The following is a 12,976-nucleotide window of genomic DNA, read 5'->3' as shown; positions in this document are numbered from 1 at the left end:
AGAAAAAGATGTGATAGATGAACAAAAGAACTAAAGTTAGATATTTGAAAAGACTAATAAAACAAGTTCCTGTGAGATTGATCTAGATAAAAGAGAAGTAGCAACAAATAAATAATGTTTATTTAAGGGGGGGATATAAAATAAGCAGAGATTTAAGAAACTGCAAAATATGATGAACAACTTTATGCCAAAAAAATGATTAGAAAAGAGAATGAAAAGATAGGCCACAGATTGAGAGGATACATCTGCAAACACTTATCTAATAAAAGACTATTATCCAGAATATACAAGGAAATTTTGAAACTCAACAACCCAATTAAAAAGTAACCAAAAGTGGGGCTCCTGGATGGCTCAGTTGGTTAAGTGTCCCACTTCAGCTCAGGTCATGGTCTCATAGTTTGTGAGTTTGAGCCCCATATCAGGTGAGCTCGACCCCTTCAGGATTCTCTCTCTCCCTCTCTCTCTGCCCCTCACTCACCCTTGTGCGTGCTCTCTCTCTCTCAAAAATAAAAAATAAAAAAATTAAGTGATCAAAAGATTTGAATAGATACCTCACTGAATAAGATATAGGCTATCCAAATAAGCAGATGAAAAGATGTTCAACATTATATGTTACTAGGAAATTGTAAATTAAAACAACAATTAGAGGGGTGCCTGGGTAGATCAATCAGTTGAGCATCAGACTCATGATTTCCGCTCAGGTCATCATCCCAAGGTCATGGGATCAAGTCCCACATCAGGCTCTGTGTTGAGATTAATATTCTCTCTCTCTCCCTCTGCCCCTCTTCCTCTCTCTCCCTCTCCCTCTGCCCCTCTTCCTCTCTGTCTCTCTCTGTCTCTCTCAACAACAACAATTAGATAACATCATCTCATTGAATGGCTAAATCATTTTAGAATGGCTAAAATTCAAACACTGATAACACCAAATGGTGATGAGGATATGGAGCAACAGGAACTTTCATTCATTACTGGTGGGAATGCAAAATGGTGCAGCCACTTCTAAAGATATTTTGTCAGTTTTTTACAAAGCTAAATATAGTTTTACTATATGATCCAGAAATCATGCTCCTAGGTTTTTGCTCAAATGAGTGAAAACTTAAGTCCACACAGAAACCTACACACAAATGTTTATAGCAGCTTTAGTCATAAATTGAAGGCAACCAAGACGTTCTTCGACAGGTGAATGTATAACCAAACTGTGGCACATCCATACAGTGGGATGTTATTCAGCAATAAAAAGAAGTGAGCTATCAAGCCACAAAAAGACATAGAGGAATCTTAAGTGCATATTGCTAAGTGAATGAGGCCAGTCTGAGAAGGGTACATACTGTATGTTTCCAACTATATGACATTATAAAAAAGGCAAAAAACTGTGGCAACAGTAAAAAGATCAGTGGTTGCTAGGCGTTCCTGGGGAGGAAAGGAGGGGTACATAGGTGGAGCACAGAGGATTTTTTAGTGCAGTGAAACTATTCTGTATGATACTGTAATGGGGGATACATGACATTATGCATGTATCAAAACCCATATAGAATTGTGCAACACAAAGGGAAAACACTAAAATAAACTATATTCTTTAGTTGGTAATAATTTATCAATATTGGTTAGTCAGTTGAAACAAATGTACCACACCAGTGCAAAATTTAATAGTAGGGGGAACTGTATGTGTCTGTGTGTATTGGGGTGGGGGGAGTAGTGTATGGGAACACTCTAGTTTCTGTTCAAATTTTCTGTAAACCTAAAACTGTCCTAGAAATAAAGTCAATTCATTTTAGAATATTGTGCCATGAGCTGCATTTCTAAAAATGCTTTATTCATTTATTCATTGATTTTGAGGACAACTTAATTCCAAACCCTGGGATGTCATAGACAGAAAATTCAAGAGGAACGATGGCAGGAAATGCCAGTGGCCTACCCAATATCTCCATTCTCCCCTCTGCCTAGTAGCAAAAGTCAGGGGGCATTTAAAAAATACATTTAAGCTTTCTGCCCGTGGACACTGCTGAGGAAGCATCATTAAAGTCTCCCCTCCCACCACTATCATGTCTTAAGTCAGAGTCTCCCAAAGAGCCTGAACAGCTACCGAAGCTTTTCATCGGAGGTTTGAGCTTTGAAACAACCGGTTAGAGTCTGAGGAGCCATTTTGAGCAATGGGGAACGCTTACGGACTGTGTGGTTATGAGAGATCCAAACACCAAGCACTCCAGAGGTGTTTGGGTTCGTCATGTATGCCACTGTGGAAGAGGTGGATGCAGCCATGAGTGCAAGGCCACACAAGGTAGATGGAAGAGTTGTGGAACCAAAGAGGGCTGTCTCCAGAGAAGATTCTCAAAGACCTGGTGCCCACTTAACTGTGAAAAAGATTTTCGTTGGTGGCATTGAAGAAGACACTGAAGAACATCATCCAAGAGGGCACCTGGGTGGCTCAGTTGGTTGGGCGTCCGACTGCAGCTCAGGGCATGATCTCGCAGTTTGTGAGTTCGAGCCTTGTGTCGGGCTCTGTACTCACAGCTCAGAGCCTGAAGCCTGCTTCAGATTCTGTGTCTCCCTCTCTCTGTCCCTCCCCAACTCATGCTCTGTCTCTCTCTGTCTCTCAAAAATAAGTAAATGTTAAAAAAAAAATTTAAGAACATCATCCAAGAGATTATTTTGAACAGTATGGGAAAATTGGAGTGACTGAAATCATGACTAACCGAGGCAGTGGCAAAAAGAGAGGTTTGCTTTTATAACATTTGATGACCATGACTCTATAGACAAGATTGTCATTCAAAAATACCATACTGTGAATGGTCACAATTGTGAAGTAAGGAGAACTCTGTCTAAGAAAGAGATGGCTAGTGCTTCATCCAGCCAAAGAGGTCAAAGTGGCTCTGGAAACGTTGGTGGTGGTCATGGAGGTGGTTTTGGTGGGAATAACTTTGGTCATGGAGGAAGCTTCAGTGGGTGAGGTAGCTTTGGTGGCAATCAAAGGGGTAGTGGATATGGTGGCAGTGGGGATGGCTATAACAGATTTGGTAACGATGGAAGCAACTTCGGAGGTGGTGAAAGCTATAATGATTTTGGCAATTACAACAATCAATCTTCAAATTTTGGACCCATGAAAGAAGGAAATTTTGGAGGCAGAAGCCCTGGCCCCTATGGTGGTGGAGGCCAGTACTTTGTCAAACCATGAAACCAAGGTGGCTACGGTGGTTCCAGCAGCAGTGGCTATGGCAGTGGCAGAAGGTTTTAATTACGGCCAGGAAACAAAGCTTAGCAGGAGAGGAGAGCCAGAGAAGTGACAGGGAAGCTACAGGTTATAACAGATTTGTGAACCCAGCCAAGCATAGTGGTGGCAGGGCCTAACTGCTACAAAGAAGACATGTTTTAGACAATACTCATGTGTATGGGCAAAAAACTCAAGACTGTATTTGTGACTAATTGTATAACAGGTTATTTTAGTTTCTGTTCTATGGAAAGTGTAAAGCATTCCAACAAACGGTTTTAACGTAGATTGTTTTTTTGTGCCCATGCTATTGATTGCTAAATGTAATAGTCTCATCATGATGTTGAATAAATGTGTCTTTAAAATTTTTTTTTAAATTGCATTTAAAAATGCATTTAAATTGCATTTCCCCAAAATTTCTTTTCTGTCTTCATTGGTAATGGATATGGCCATGTGATTAAGCTCTGGCCAGTAAGGTCTAAACAAAAGTTTTTGCACTAGACTCTCAGTAGTTCTTTTTTTTTTTTTTTTTTTTTTTTTTTTAGTGTTTATTTATTTTTGAGAGAGAGCGTGAGCAGGGTAGGTGGAGAGAAAGGGGGACAGAGGACTTGTAGCAGGCTCCCCGCTGACAACCTATGTGGTGTGGTGCTCAAACCCACGAGCCACAAGATCATGACCTGAGCTGAGATCAGACAGTCAATCGACTGAGCCACCCAGGTGCCCCTAGACTTTCAGTAGTTCTTAAAAAGGGGACAGACAACTGTCACAGGCCTTTTTGTTGTTAGCCTTCCACTTATTTCTTGCTAAGACTAGGACTTGATAGCTGGGGCTCCAACAGCTCTCTGCCACCACAGTGGCACTTTGAAGATGGAAGCCAGGTGCCTAGGAGGGTGGAGTGGAGAGAGAGAAGAAACCTGGATCCTTGATGCCTTCTGTGGTTTCCATATTAACCCTGAACTACCTACCTCTAGACTTCTTTTACATTAGAAAATAAACTAATTTTTACAAAAGAAATTTTAATGTTTATTTCTTAAGAGAGAGAGAGAGAGAGAGAGAGAGAAAGAGAGTGTGAGTGAGGGAGGGGCAGAGAGAGAGAGGGAGACACAGAATCCAAAGCAGGCTCCAGGCTCCGAGCTGTCAGCACAGAGCTGGACACAGGGCTGGAACTCATCAACTGTGAGATCATGACCTGAGCCCAAGTCAGACATTTAACCCACTGAACCACCCAGGTGCCCCCAAAAATAAACTAATTTTTTAAGCCACTACAGTGAAGTCTTTGTTACCAGCAATGAAACCCAATCCCTAACTGATACATGAAATGAAAGGTATTAATACTGAATGCATACCACACAAGTTGACTAAAACTGGCTGGCTCAGTCGGTAGAACATGCAGCTCTTGATCTTGGGGTTGTGAGTTTGAGCCCCACATTGGATGTAGAGATTATTTAAAAATAACATCTTAAAAACAAACAAACAAAAACCCTGTTGAATACAGGGCCCAGCCTTGAAGATACACAATAAAGGTGAAAACAAAACACCTTTATTGGATTTGTTTAGTGTGTTGGAGATAAAGGTCAAAGCTTAGAGGAACCACTAAAGAGGCTCTTTCTGAAAATCCTATTTCCTTCCATCAAAATTCTATCTAACCTTTCTGTCCACTGATCCCTTCTATAAACTTTTGTAATATTATTAGGTACCATACAGATTATAAAAATATGTAGCTATGCACTCAAGAAGCTTACAAGCTAGTTGGAAAGACAAAAAGACGATTTGTTATCAAATGAGAAAAGGTATCCTTTTTTTGGTGGTTTAGAGATATATGGAACTTTTTTCTCTCTCCTAAAGAGCTAGACTGAAACTACCTCTTGGAAAAGAAGAAATTCATGAAGGCCCTTTAAAATAAGGGTAAGACTGGAGCACCTGGTGTATCAGTTAAGCATCCAACTCTTTTTTTATTACTATTATTTTAATGCTCATTTATTTTTGAGAGAGAGACAGAGCGCAAGTGGGAGAGGGGCAGAGAGAGAGGGAGACACAGAATCTGAAGCAGGCTCCAGGCTCTGAGCCTGTCAGCACAGAGCCCGAAGCAGGGCTCGAACTCACGAACCATGAGATCGAACCATGAGATCGTGACCTGAGCTGAAGTCAGATGCTTAACTGACTGAGCCACCAAGGCATCCCTAAGTGTCCAACTCTTGATTTTGGCTCAGGTGATGATCTCACAATTTGTGAGATAGCACCCCAAGCTGTCACCACAGAGCCTGCTTGGGATTCTCTTTTCTCCCTCTCTCTGTCTGCACCCCTCCTTGTGCTCAGGCTCTCTCTCTCTCTCAAAATAAATAAATATATTTTTTAAATGAAATAAAATGAAATGAGGGTGAGACTCTCACTGCCATGGGACAAGTTCACCTAACAATAGGGGTTCAAAGGCTGGTGAATCAGCATTCCTTTTGTTTTGTAGTGAGTGGTGCTCATGGAGGTTGCGCTGAACTGCTTCCTAGGGTAAAAGGGTGAGGAATTAGAAAATTCAGGGAGCAATCAGAGATAACGGGAGGAGTCAGCAAGGCTCCCAGCTTCCTGGGAGAAAGAGAAAGACATCTCAGAGGAGAGACTTTGAGGGAGAAAGAAACGTTTAAAGCATTTGGGGAGTTGAGTTTAAGTTCTTTGGTGTGGGATGTGTACACATAATGTAACCTCATCCTCTATCTCTCATAGGTAAGGCTCAGGAAAGTCAATTGTGTATCATCCTCTAATGTTTTAGTTCCAGTAGATTCTTTGGAGAACTTTGAATGGGTGTTGAATTTTGTATCCATGTTTGCAAGAAGAAAAGCAAATGTTATGTGTGGGCCTTCTGAAGCTGGAGGGTAAAAGTGGATTCCTGACATCTAAGTCAGAAACACACACACACACACACACACACACACAAAGAGAATGCCAGTTTAAGATGATGGAGTGAGCCACATGTAACTCTACTTCCTACTGAAATCTCTCTTTGAAAACAAGGGGCGCCCAGGTGGCTCAGTCGGTTAAGTGTCCAACTTCAGCTCAAGTCATGATCTCATGGTTCATGGGTTCAAGCCCCGCATCAGGCTCTGTGCTGACAGCTCAGAGCCTGGGGCCTGCTTCGGATTCTGTGTCTCCCTCTCTCTCTCTGCCCCTCCCCAGCTCGTGCTCTCTCTTTCCCTCAAAAATAAATAAATACTGGGGCGCCTGGGTGGCTCAGTCGGTTAAGCAGCCGACTTCAGCTCAGGTCACGATCTCGCGGTCCGTGAGTTCGAGCCCCGCGTCCAGCTCTGGGCTGATGGCTCAGAGCCTGGAGCCTGCTTCCGATTCTGTGTCTCCCTCTCTCTGCTCCTCCCCCGTTCATGCTCTGTCTCTCTCTGTCTCAAAAATAAATTAAAAACGTTAAATAAATAAATAAATAAATAAAAATTAAAAAAAAATAAATAAATATTAAAAATTTAAAAAAAATAAAAAAAATAAGTAAAAACGGGGAAAAAACAAAACTTCAAGGTAAAAAAGATATAGAAAAAGCAGACGACCAAAATGAGAGTAAACCTAGCAGAGAGTCAGCCACCATCACTCGCAATTGGCAAAGACTCAAAGGCAGGCAGACAAGTGGGAAGCTTTTATAATGAAAACAGGGGCAGCTTCAGATATGGTTGGTGGCCATTGTAATAGGGAAACTGGAGATGGGCTGACTAGAAGCCAGGCTTCTTATGTGATTGGTTTGGCTTTCTCTAGTTGGTCCTGTGTTGGAAGTAGGAGCAAAATATAAAGAAGCAGACCCATCAACAAGCTCTAACCATTCTGGGCTGTTTGACTCAGAAGCTGTGGTTTGGCTTCCCAGGCTGGTGGTTGCTGTAGAAGTCATGGGTCAGAGTTCTACTGTCATATGAGACCTGGCTATTTTCTGTTTGTATAGTCAGTCTCTTAGAGAACAGGAGATAAAATCACTAACATTTTGGAAGCTGGAAAGCAGACGGATAGTGGGAACTGACTTAGCAGACTCTTCTTCATCTATCAAAGGACAGGCCAAAAGCAAGCCTGGTTTGCCCTACAAAACCACCAAAAGCCTCAAGAATTGGAAGCACCAGGTACCTCAAGAAGCAGGGGTAAAGTTGGGACAAAAAGCAGAATAACTGGTTAAAAGTCTATTTCAGAAGCAGTTGGACCACCTGATTTCCTTCCTAGCTGCCAACCCTGCAGAAGGTTTAGGATTGATTCCCTGGAGACAATAAAGTAGAAGATACCTTGTCTAGTTAAGAATAAGGGTGCCATACTAGGGAACCTGGGAACTAGGGAACCTGGGTGGCACAGTCAGTTGAGCATCCGACTCTTGATTTGGGCTCAGGTCATGACCTCCTGGTTCATGAGATCGAGCCCCACATCAGGCTCTGCACTGACAGTGTGGAACCTTCTTGGGATTCTCTGTCTCCCTCTCTCTCTCTCTCTGCCCCTACCCTGCTTGCTCTTTTCCTCAAAATAAAAAGATAAACTTAAAAAAAAATTAACAACAAAAAGAATGGGGTGTCATACTAAAAACATGAGGATTCAGTGAAAATTACTTACTTTCATACTTTCAAGATTGCTGCCTCACTTTCCCACATCAGCAACCAACGTTAGAAGCCAAGTGTATACGAAAAATTTTCAGATAATTTTGTTATGAGCATACATTAAACTTTCTTTAGTATCTTACAACAACGAAGAAGGCCAATAGTAGGATACTTCTAAATGGGCGAAAAGATTATCAGGAAATAGAAAACTGCATTGTTCTAAGCATACCCTTCCCACTTACCAGATTCTATGGGGTTTCTGCCTTCTATAGTTTTTGAGCTGTTTTACACTGCTGAAGAGAGATATGTTAATTTGTAGAAAGCTGATAATAATGCAAATAATTATTGTCTTTAGATGTGCAAATAAATGCTGTTAGGTGAAGCTTCTATTGACAACCCCACTCCCCCACACCTCTTAATAAGCCAGCTTTGTGTATATTGAGAAAATGTATGTCAACGTTTTTGATAGGCTTAGATATTTGGTCTTTGGGTTTTCCTTTGAACTGATTGTAACATCTTTTCCAGATCCTTCATTAAATAATGAGTTAAGTCAAATCTTTGACATGTATTTATTTCATATCTGCACCTGATTCATAATTTTCTTTTCTTTTCTTTTTTTTTTATTTACTATTATCCTTTAAGAAGTCCAATTCAGTGGGAATGCAAACTGATGCAGCCACTCTGGAAAACCATACGGAGGTTCCTCAAAAAATTAAAAATAGAACTACCCTATGACCCAGATATTGCACTACTAGGTATTTATCCAAAGGATACAGGTATGCTGTTTCGAAGGTGCACACACACCCCAATGTTTATAGAAATGCTATCGACAATAGCCAAAGTATGAAAAGAGCCCAAATGTCCATTGGTGGATGAATGGATAAAGAAGATGTGGTATATATATACAATGGAATATTATTCGGCATTTAGAAAGAATGAAATCTTGCCATTTGCAACAACATGGATGGAACTAGAGTGTATTATGGAAATTAGTCACAGAATGACTTCACTCATATGTGGAATTTAAGATACAAAACAGATGAACAAAAGGGAAGAAAAGCAAAAATAATATAAAAACAGGGAGGGGACAAAACATAAGAGAACAAACTGAGGGTTGCTGGAGGGTTGTGGGTGGGGGATGGGCTAAATGGGCAAGGGGCATTGAGGAGGACACTTGTTGGGATAAGCACTGGGTGTTATATGTAGGGGATGAGTCACTGGATTCTACTTCTGAAATCATTATTGGACTATATGCTAACTAACTTGGATGTAAATTTAAAAAAATAATAAAAATATAAATAAATATAGAAAAGAAAGAAAGAAAGAAAGAAAGAAAGAAAGAAAGAAAGAAAGAAAGAAAGAAAGAAAGAAAGAAAGAAAGAAAAAGAAAGAAAGAAAAAAAGAATCCAGTTCAGGGATGCCTGGGTAGCTCAGTCAGTTAAGCGTCCAACTTCAGCTCAGGTCATGATCGCACGGTTTGTGAGTTCGAGCTCCGCGTTGGGCTCTGTACTGACAGCTCAGAACCTGGAGCCTGTTTCAGATTCTGAGTCTCCCTCTCTCTCTGCCCCTCCCTTGCTCACACTCTGTCTCTGTCAAAAAATAAATAAACATTAAAAAAAAAGAGAAGTCCAATTCAAAGATTTATTTTTGGTAGGGATATTTGGGAGGAAAAGAGATTGGTTAGAAAAATCATTTTAGGGATGGTTGGCTGTTTCCAGTCCATGGAGCATGCAACTCTTGATCTCTGGGTTGTGAGTTCAAGCCCCACACTGGGTGTAGAGATTACTTAAAAATAAAATCTTTCAAAAGAGAGAAAGAAAAAGAAAGAAAGAAAGAAAGAAAGAAAGAAAGAAAGAAAGAAAGAAAGAAAGAAAGAAAGAGAGAAAGAAAGAAATGAGGAAGAGAGAGAAAGAGAGAAGGAAGGAAAGAAAGAAAAAGAAAAATAGAAAAAATCACTTTAGATTAGTTACAAGAAAAAAAAGAATATTTGGTGAAATTCACTACACTCTGAACTGAAAGGTGACTGGGTGCATAACTGGCTTCTTGGAAGTTTTAATCCCTTTAGTTTTTTTAGGATTTTGTGTAGGCATTTTATCAGAAATTCTCATTTCTCCCTCGAAGGCAGATGTAAATTACAACATGAAAAAAATGCATTCTGGTTCTAGTTTGAATTTTTTTTTCTTTTACACAATAATGATTTCTGAATCTCCAGTCAAAAGCTGTCTCTAAATACCTACTCCCAGTGCTACTCAAAGCAATGAAAAAGGGACCTTGCTCCAAAATGTAAATCACCATACTGTTTCCTTCACTGAAAAATTCTTCCTACAAAACTGTGCTTGCTGACATAGATACTTCACATTCTGGAACAAACTTTTATCTTATTGAGGACTGATAAAAGCCAATTGCGGAGTACCTAGCTGGCTCAGTCATAGAGCATGTGACTCTTGATCTCAGAGTCATGAGTTCCAGCTCCACATTGGGAGTAGAGTCTACTTTAAAAATAAATAAAAATGCATTTAAAAAACCCCCAAAATTGCAGAAAGTGAAATGTTTTCCAGCTTTAAAAAGGAATTAAATTATAATACGTGCTACAACAGGAGTGAACCTTGAAGGTATTTATGCTGAGTGAAATAAGCCAGGCACAAAAGGACAAATAATGCATGATACCACTTACATGAGGTTGCTAGAAGAGTCAAATTCATAGAGACTAGAGTGGAATAGTGGTGACCAGGAGCTGGGGGGAGAGAGGAATGGGAAGTTACTGTTTATTGGGCACGGAGTTTCAGTTTGGGATGATGGAAAAAATCTGGAGATGGATGGTGGTAATAGTTACAAAACAATGTAAATATACTTAATGCCATGGAATTGTACATTAAAAAATGGTTAAAATGGTAAATTTTAAATTATATATGTATATGTGTATATATATATATATTTTTTTTTTACCACAGTTGTAAAATGATTAAAGTGATAGATTTTAAGTTATACATACTTCACTGCAATTTTTTTTGTTTACATTACAGACCAGCTAGTCCAAAGACTACACTTTGAATTGTACTATATTAGACTCCAGGCTTCTCAAACTAAATTTATCAACCCCAGCAGATCTTTTCACATGCCGCAAACTAGCTCCTTTCTAACTCTCAACTCCACATTTATTCTACCTTTCTCCACTATTCATTCAGTTACGAACACTAGAAATCGGTGAAATGTCCTAGACTCCTGCCTCCCCTTCATCTTCTTGTATATAATTCGAGCAATGATTGTCTAACTGTACTGATAATAAAGAAGCTGTTCCTCAGCTTCAAGCCGTTTATGCGTAGTTTTGTGGTGCTGAGGCTGGGTCTTTGCGTTTCACACTTTTCCTTCACCAGACTGGCTCTCTGTTAGCTCCTGCCAATAGTCAATAGTGGGAGATGAGAGGCAGGAAGAAGGAAGAAGGGACTGCTGCTCCTTCCTGTTCGCTTTTTGTTTCTATCCAGTCACATGCCAGCAGCAGTCCTGGACTCCTTTCCATACTCCCAGAACTAGCCTTATCACATTCCTCAGAGGGACCAGTACCAGCTAGGCAGCAACCCCCTCAGAGGTCTGAGTCACGAAGAGGCCCACCGCTAAGCTACTGAGCTACCAGTATAAGTCAGGTAGCGTGTTTTTAAGGTCTGGGTTCCAGCTCCCGAGGGCCCCTCCTTCAAGTGTTTTAATCCCAACGATCCCAATCTTGACTCTTTATTTCCCCATCTACTTCTTGCAGTTACTACTTCTTAGTCCCACTTTCTCTTTTCAATTCTCCAATGCCTATGCTATCTCCAATAACTGTTTATATGAATTTTCTTAATTAAGGTAACTGCTGTAGTTTGTTGAACACTGACTAATACAGAAAATGGTCCCAAGAATAGTTCTAGGAGGCTGACTTTCAGCTATAGGATTTGGGGTTGATTTGTTTATATCCTTAAATTCAAATGCAATGTTGAGCAAGTTGTCAGCGGGAAATGGGATGTAGTGGCATCATAAATGATCAACTTATCACCTTTAGTCATTTGTGTTGGAGTGCCCCCTAAAGCAAACGCTTTGAAGTCACGTATGACTGTTTGATGGTAATGTAGACAGTAACAACTCTATGTTGGGAGTGGCTTCATTTGCTTCCCACAAAGAACTCATATAAGAAATGGAAAAGGTCAAGTCATTAAACATTCAGTTCAAGAGACAGAGAAAGCTTCTTTGGCAGTCCTAAAGAATCCCTTATTTTTTATACTTACAATCTAATATTGCTGAAAATCATAGAATTTAATTGTGCAGATTTCAGAATTACAACATAAGTTGATTTCATAGCCATGCCAGAACTCTCTAGTGAAAGATAAGGCAATGATGGGGAAGGGGATGACACTGAAACTGGAATGATGACATCTGGGTTGGTGCCCAAAAAGTGACTTTACACTGAAGAAATCTGACAAAACTACCTCAGCCACATTATCAAGACTATAAGTCATATGTATGGACTGCCTAAAAAAACTAGGACTGCCATAACAAAATGCCATAGACTGGGTGGCTTCAAGAACAGAAATTTATTTCTCATAGTTCTAGAGGCTGAGAAATCCCAGACCAAGGTGATGGCTAATTCTGTTTCTGTTGAAAACTCTTTTCCTAGCTTGTAGATGGCCCATTTCTCACTATGTCCTCAGGTGATGGACAGAGGGAGATCTCTGGTGTCTCTTGTATAAGGACACTAATCCTATTGGGTCAAGGCCCCACCCTTACTACTTCATTTAATCTTAATTACAGCCTAAAGGCCCTATCTCCAAATAGGGTCAAATTGGGGCCTAGGGCTCAACATATGAATTTGTGGAGCTAAGGAAGGACACAATCCAGTCCATAGCAATATCCTTGATATAATTTGATGAAAATGGCACTCTGTGGCCTTCCTCCCAAAACACATAGCCCCAGGCTTTTTTGCTTCTGTCCCTCATCTCTCTCTCTCTCTTTTTTAAGAATCTCTACACCTAACTGTGGGTCTTGAACTCATGACCTTGAGATCAAGAGTCAGATGTCCTACCAGCTAAGCCAGCCAGGCAACCCCAGTCTAATCATGAGATAAACATCAGACAAATCCCTATTGAGTGACATTCTACAAAATACTTGATTAGTACTCTTCAAAACTGTCAAGGTCATCAAAGACAAGGAAAAGTCCCAGCCATGAGGAACCTAAGGAGACATGTCA

At 40.3% G+C, this 12,976-nt stretch overlaps 1 protein-coding gene and 1 pseudogene across 2 annotated transcripts in view; one reads left to right on the top strand and one right to left on the bottom strand.

Annotated features, from left to right (window-relative positions):
• EXD2 (exonuclease 3'-5' domain containing 2) overlaps positions 1-12,976 on the bottom strand; it is an 88,046-nt gene that overhangs the window by 54,804 nt on the left and 20,266 nt on the right. Inside the window, exon 3 of one of the 2 annotated variants that reach the window (XM_058739457.1) lies at positions 10,436-10,495. The exons of the other annotated variant lie outside the window; for it this stretch is intronic. The gene's annotated coding sequence lies outside the window, so the exon portion shown is untranslated. The remainder of the gene's footprint in view (positions 1-10,435; positions 10,496-12,976) is intronic. 2 annotated transcript variants of the gene reach the window in all.
• LOC131517987 (heterogeneous nuclear ribonucleoprotein A1-like) lies at positions 1,981-3,649 on the top strand (annotated as a pseudogene).

Source organism: Neofelis nebulosa, chromosome 7 (genome assembly GCF_028018385.1).
Source record: "Neofelis nebulosa isolate mNeoNeb1 chromosome 7, mNeoNeb1.pri, whole genome shotgun sequence".
NCBI lineage: Eukaryota > Metazoa > Chordata > Mammalia > Carnivora > Felidae > Neofelis > Neofelis nebulosa.
The sequence above is the reverse complement of the archived record's forward strand: the minus strand, read 5'-3'. Positions and strand labels throughout refer to the sequence as shown.